The sequence below is a fragment of the Armigeres subalbatus genome, chromosome 3 (genome assembly GCF_024139115.2).
Source record: "Armigeres subalbatus isolate Guangzhou_Male chromosome 3, GZ_Asu_2, whole genome shotgun sequence".
NCBI classification, from domain to species: domain Eukaryota; kingdom Metazoa; phylum Arthropoda; class Insecta; order Diptera; family Culicidae; genus Armigeres; species Armigeres subalbatus.
Genome location: NC_085141.1, coordinates 403360965 through 403368308, shown reverse-complemented (window position 1 = coordinate 403368308; position 7344 = coordinate 403360965).

The window sequence follows — 7344 nt, the reverse complement described above, 5'->3', positions numbered from 1 at the left end:
TGTCCAACTGGGTTGATAGGAAGCATGGTCAATTCAACTTCCACCTAACACAGGTGTTGTCTGAACATGGCTGCTTTAAGAAATTCCTACACAGGTTTGGCTTCGCAGATTCTGCGGAGTGTCCTGAATGTGTAGGTGAGGTAGAATCGGCAGAGCATGTGATGTTCGCATGCCCGCGATTCGAGATAGAACGCAATGCCATGCTGCTTATTAGTGGTATGGATACAACCCCGGACAACCTCGTCGAGAGGATGTGCCGGGAGGAAGCTATATGGAATGCGGTGAACACAGCATCTCAACATGTCGAAACTACAGCGGTGGTGGCGTCTTGAACAAAACCAACGTGTGCAGTAGGGGCACCTGTGATGCAGTGAACACTTTGCTCACCCCGACAACCAACATGTCGCGGGTGGGCTGCGGGGACCTCAGTATGTAGATATAGAGGTCATTGCGGTTCACGCGCGGGCTCGTCTCCAACGTGAGATTATGATACGGACCGTTAGGTTACTATCATAGCTTGCGATCGACGGGTGGTGAGGTAGCCACCCTTGAAGTCGATGTTGTGTGTATTGACGTCAAGTGCGTTAGCATAGGCGTGAGCGTTCTCAATAGTCCCCCCCTGATGTATTGCTTAATTGCGGGCCGGGGGTACGGACTGGCGAAAGGGTTTTGGTTTTAGTGGGTCGGGTAAGAGTTACATGACATACCCATCCCCACACTACCTGAGTACCTCCTCAGGTGTCTGGTTGCAGATTTCCGTTTACCCTTGCTCAAGGAAAAAAAAAAGAGAACAGGTGCAGAATCAAAGCAATCGGTGAGTAAATCATTAGTTCTTCTTCTTCTTATTGGCATTACATCCCCACACTGGGACAGAGCCGCCTGGCAGCTTAGTGTTCATTAAGCACTTCCACAGTTATTAACTGCGAGGTTTCTAAGCCAGGTTACCATTTTGCATTCGTAATATCATGAGGCTAACACGATGATACTTTTATGCCCAAGGAAGTCGAGACAATTTCCGAAAATCCAATCCGAAAATTGCCTAGACCGGCACCGGGAATCGAACCCAGCCACCCTCAGCTTGGTCTTGCTTTGTAGCCGCGCGTCTTACCGCACGGCTAAGGAGGGCCCCAATCATTAGTTATTTTTAATATGTTTTATTTATTCTAGCATCTTCTGTCTTATTTACTACAGTTATTAGTGCCATTTTATTACGATGTATTTGGCAGATTCATAATATAACCAATTTGCCAATTTCACTGTAACTTTGAAAATTTCAATTCTTGTCTCTGGAAATGAATTATAATTCTTTTGGAGGCGGATGTGGTGGGGGTAATTTTGTTTACAGACGGTTTCATGAATAATTGAATTTCAGTAAATAAAATTTGTTATTCAAAAGTTTTATGGTTGAGTGTTGCATAATGGTTCATCACCATAGTTTTGTTCAGGAGGATGTAATTCTGTGCTGGTACTAGTGGAGCTTAATTGGTACCCATCCAGATCGGTAGATGGAATAAAGTGGTGAAAATTTGGAAATTGCATTGAAGGTTCGTACTCTCCTACATGGTTTCCTGAATGACCAACAGGGCGCGTGCTACCGGTCGCGGATCGAAGCTATTCCCGAGCAGCACACATGTTGCACAAAAGTTTCTGTATCCCATATGTAACCAAATTAAGTCACATTTGAGTTGCTGCAACCAAATCGGTCTCGATTGTGCTGCTAGGGTTGGAGGTGGAGGATAATTCAACATACATGATTCCTATAACACGAGTGGGACAATTTTCAATAAGTCCGTCCAGCTATTTGGCTTCGCCGACGTCATAGATATTATGGCACGTAACTTTGAGAAGATGGAGGAAACCTACATCAGACTGAAGAGGGAAGCCAAGCGGATCGGACTAGTCATCAACACGTCGAAGACAAAGTACATGATAGGAAGAGGTTCAAGAGAAGACAATGTGAGCCACCCATCGCGAGTTTCATCGGTGGTGACGAAATCGAGGTGGTAGAAGAATTTGTGTATTTGGGCTCACTGGTGACTGCCGAAAATGATACCAGCAGAGAAATTCGGAGACGCATAGTGGCTGGAAATCGTACGTACTTTGGACTCCGCAAGACCCCACCTCCTCCGATTGAATAGAGTTTGCCGCCGTACCAAACTGACAATCTTCAGAACGCTCATTAGACCGGTAGTCCTCTACGGACAGGAGACCTGGACGATGCTCGTGGAGGACCAACGCGCACTTGGAGTTTTCGAAAGGAAAGTGCTGCATACCATCTATGGCGGGGTGCAGATGGCGGACGGTACGTGGAGGAGATGAATGAACCACGAGTTGCATGAGCTGCTGGGAGAACCATCCATCGTTCACACCGCGACAATCGGGCAACTGCGGTGGGCCGGGCACGTTGCTAGAATGTCGGACAGTAACCCGGTGAAAATGATTCTCGACAACGATCCGACAGGCACAAGAAGACTAGGTGCACAGAGGGCAAGGTGGATCGATCAGGTGGAATATGACTTGCAGACCCTCCGTGGATTGCGTGGTTGGTGACGTGTAGCCATGGACCGAGCCGAATGGAGAAGACTCTTATGTACTACACCGGCCACTTCGGCCTTAGTCTGAATAAATAATAATAATGTTTCCTATAAGGTTTACATTAAATTCAACAAGTTCACAGAAAACAACATGATTTAAAAAAAACTCAAAGGTGCAGCTCAATCGGGTTGTACGCAAAGGTGATGTAGGACTACGTAGCTATTCGAAATGGATGGTATTTGCAATCATAGTGCGTCTTTTTTATTAACATTGAACAAACTGCTCGGAGGTCAACTGAATCAAGAAGCCGAATAGTAGCTCCCAGTTGGATGGACTTCGAGTCACCAACCGTGAAAAAGGGAATAACACAAGAGGAAACATCGGCCGTATCGCCGCTGTAGCTACTCGACTGGCTTCCAGTGGATGACATCACAATCGTAGAAGACACCATACTCAAAAAAGTCCGAAATAAAGGAGAAATAAGCAGAAGTGGAAGTGGTGCGAAACCAAACGGAAATGTAATTATTTGCAACCTCCGGTTTCCGCCCGCGATGGAAACATACGTGTATCGTTTAAAAGAGGGGTCTTGGTGGGGCCTCTGAAATTCCCAGCTTTTGCACCAGACGTCCTAAGGTTCTCTGCCAAGAACTCCAAAGTGCCCAGCTAACTTAATTGTTCAACCCCACAGCAAGACCACACTTGAAGACTTATTTCCCAATTCACTGGTTCCCAAATTTCCGTATAATTTGATTGTGAAATCCTAATTCAATAAAATTGTTAACGACGTGTCAGAAGTTCATGGTAAAAGATTTATTCAAAAATAGTGCATATTTTTCATGCTAACACGATCGCGAATTAAGAACAAATTTTATTAATATTTTCAAGGCATTTCATTTTTCTATCGTTCCGTATCGATCTACAATTCTAGTTAACGATCGCTTTCGATCGGATCTCTAACCTATCTGTGACGTCACTGTTTGATTTCATCTTGGTATAAGTTGTAGACTATTAAACTTTCTCTCTATGGTGTTTTTTCTGGCTATATACGTTTTACTAGTGTGTATCCTTAACAATGTATGGTACTTACTGCCTCGTACCTACTTCACCGTACCCTCCTAGACTGATGATGGGCCTTGACGAGCTGCATGCAGGCGATGGCGATCGTTGACGAACGTCGGCGCCGATAGTGCGGTGGCCGCCAGCAAGCGACGAATGGTTGGACGCCGGCTTGGGTGATCGTAGTCAAAAGACGACGCCGATATTGTTGTGGTCGCCAGCAAGCGACGAATAGTTAATCGCCGGCGAGAAAGATTGTGGTGATCGATGCCGATGTAGCCGATCCTAAACCACGGTGGTGATTGCACAGGACGGCAGCGGCCGATCGGCGGCGCATATAGTCACCCCCAGGACAGTCGAATACGACCGGGTAGGATGCACTTAAACGAACTACGGTGGTCGCTACGGGTATCGCAGTTGTCGCTAGGAGATAGGAAGGCTGATAGCTAATCTCGATCTTGGGTGGACAGAAGCTTGCACAATCTTGGCGCTTGGAAGCACGTGAGCCAGTGATCAATCCTGCTGGCGTGGCAATCTTTCCCCGCTAGATCACTCGCAGGAAACCACCTTAACACTGTGGGAATGCGAGGCCGAGTTTTCGTATACGTTGGCCGACTTTTCTGTTTGTTTCACAAATTTTAGTTTCGTTTATTCGGAACTCAAACTGATTCTCAGTTCTGTTAAATAACATTTTTTCAAAATTAAGAATTTCTTTTTTTTTCACCAGATCATTGGACTTACAAAAATATTATATCGTTAATTTGTTGATATTTTTCGGTGAAAACTAAACACACACTTTGCATAACTTTGCATAACGTTTCGGCCTACTGCTTTTCAGCCATCATCAGATTCGCAATTAATCAAACGTTCACCACCAGTGTGGTTTTCATTTTTCAGTTTTCAGTTTGAAAACCACACTGGTGGTGAACGTTTGATTAATTGCAAATCTGATGATGGCTGAAAAGCAGTAGGTCGAAACGTTATGCAAAATTATGCAAAGTGTGTGTTTAGTTTTCACCGAAAAATATCAATAAATTAACGATATAAAAGTTCACGGTGACCAAAACCCTACCAAGTTACAAAAATATTGTCCATACTCTTCACGACTCACGATTTCGTAACTTTGGCTATTGTAGAATTGTAATACCTCTGAAAATATTAATAACTTTAATTATATCACTGTAAAGATTATCTTATTCTTATTTAAATACTTTTTAAAGGAAGAACTACGGCACGGTTTCATAAAACTTTTTTTTATATAACTTTCTGACTCGGCGGTCTAGCAGGGAAAGAACGAGTATGTATTTCGCCCCCACAGGAGACCTCGGTTTTTCTAGAATTTCGCATTTCCACAATTATTTCCGTTCTTTTGATTGGCATTAACCTTAGGGAAATTTTCTTGATAGTTCATCCAGTTACTAGTCACCCATTAAACGCTCATTTACACTATCATCAAAATCCGCACTACTCGAGTCGAGCACTACATAGTCTTATAGGACTTATCGTTTCTTATTTGAAACGAACGTTGTCCGTTTCACGTTTTCATGCGGGCGGTGGTAAAGTGAGGTAACTTCATCCACTATTTATCCAAGAAGAGGTATTGACCGCTGGGAAAACCCCAGACAAATAGGTTATTCGGCAAGATCCATTAGTTTTAATAATGCGCCATTTCAAATACTAGAGCATCTAGATGGCATCTTCATCAATTTGGTTGTCGTAGGCGGAAAGTGGAATTTATGGAAAGATTCTTTGGTTTTGTTCCTGTTTGCCATTGGAAATTAAATCGATTTTTCACGGGCCACCATTTTATATAAAAAAGGTCAATCCGAGATAAATTTTCTTCAAAGTGCAAAATTGAATCGACGATATGAATTTACCCTTCGGTAGCAGAATCTCAAGCGCTCGACGGAGGGGATGATGCAATAATACTTTTGTTTGAATAGATGGAAGCACTAACAGCAACCAAGCTACCACACCAAACGCCGATGCCACTGAAGCAATCAACCCTAGCTGTTGCTGGTACTGAGAAGAACCAATTTTTTTTTCCAATACGCCTTTCCAATAACTTACTGTAACCAAACGCTTGTCGGAACCTAGCGCCTAAATGTCACTTCGTACCGTTATTGTCTGACAGCCACTCCATGAGTTTTCGCTAAGGCGCCACCGCACCGTTTGGAAAAAAAATTTCAGCTTCACAACTGGTGGGACGGGATCGCTACAGACGCCACCACCAATGCGAGTTGAGTTCGACCACTCTCTGTGGAATCCCGATATAAAGGCTCGGGCGCGCCGGAAAGCAGCTTTCTTTTATTCAATAATTTATTTTGATCTAACATGGGTGTAAATATGATGTGCACGCATAACGATTAACGAAAGGTTGGGCTAATGGAATTACTTCATAAGATACACGAAAACTGCTTTCCGGCGTGCGCGCCATTTGATCGGGATTCTACAGAAAGTGGTCCCGGTCCTGGAAATTAAAAGCATCCTGTGAAATTTTCTCGTTAAATTCTGAATTTGGTTGTGAGCTGTTAATAAATCAAAATACGTTTTGTTGAAAACGGTAACATAATAAATTTTACCCAAGGCGAAATTTCTTCATCGAACAAAACATATTTGCTTGGCGTCTGTAGGTCTTAGTGACGGTCGCCCACTGGGTAGGTAGTTGCTGTAGAAATTTTCTTCTAAAGTAGCGTCTTTATCGATTTAGCTGTTGTCTGCAAATTCTTTGGTTTTGTTTCTGTTAGTCATCGGCAGGGAATCGATATTCGAGCAACGCTTTACAATATACCATTTGTCATCAACAGAAATTGTTACTGACGAACGCACCTCGCAACAAGCCTTCATCAGAATTCGTTGATTTACCTTTTATGGTCTGATATTTCTGAGAATACGATGCTAGTTTTGTAATCAGAGTTAGATTCTCGAATATTTCCATAAAAGCAGAAACTACGAAAGCATAAAACCGAAATTTACTTTAGAGATAATGCAAAATAACGGACTGAAAGTCAACAACAAAATTGGTTTCTTCTTTTTTGTTGCTGACAAAAAATTTCGGATCTTTGTCATTATTATCTTCGACAAAAACATAGTTTTGTTCCGGAGACGAGCCAGCCTAGGGCTGAAAGTCTCCTTAATAAAGAAAAAAAATAGCTTTGTTGTGGGTCCTCTTTTGTCGGTTGTTTCGCATGCGCATCCAAGAAAAGTTGATTCCCTGCAACCAACCTCGATGTCTTTTCGGTAAGACGTCACCATTTTGAATAAATTTTCAGCATCACGCGGGATTGCAATAAACGACATTTTTGTAATTAACCCTTCACATAAAATACTGGTTCGTTGAGGTTGAACGATGACCACCGATGCCGACGACCACCATCAATGCGATGATTTTCCGTTGACAATGGTACCAGTGTCATCGTGCTGCTGTTTCCGCTCCACTGCATGCGCTCTGCGTGAAATCTTGTTCGATTAGATTAGATCCAAACCCGCAAGTTGCTAGGTTTTGATGTCTGTGCTTGCGATGCATGGACGGGATTGGTTGTTTTACTATTTCTAAAATTGATTGCCAATTTACAATAATGAATAGTTGATCTGTATTTTTAGAACACTACTATGCAGCGTTGACTCATCCTTGATCAAATGATCCCAAAATATTGGAAATCCATCGAGGAACGGAACGGTTCACGACTTTCGTAATCGCAAATTGTACCCCAATATAGAAATGGCGTCAATAGTGGGAAGCGCGAAGTGCTA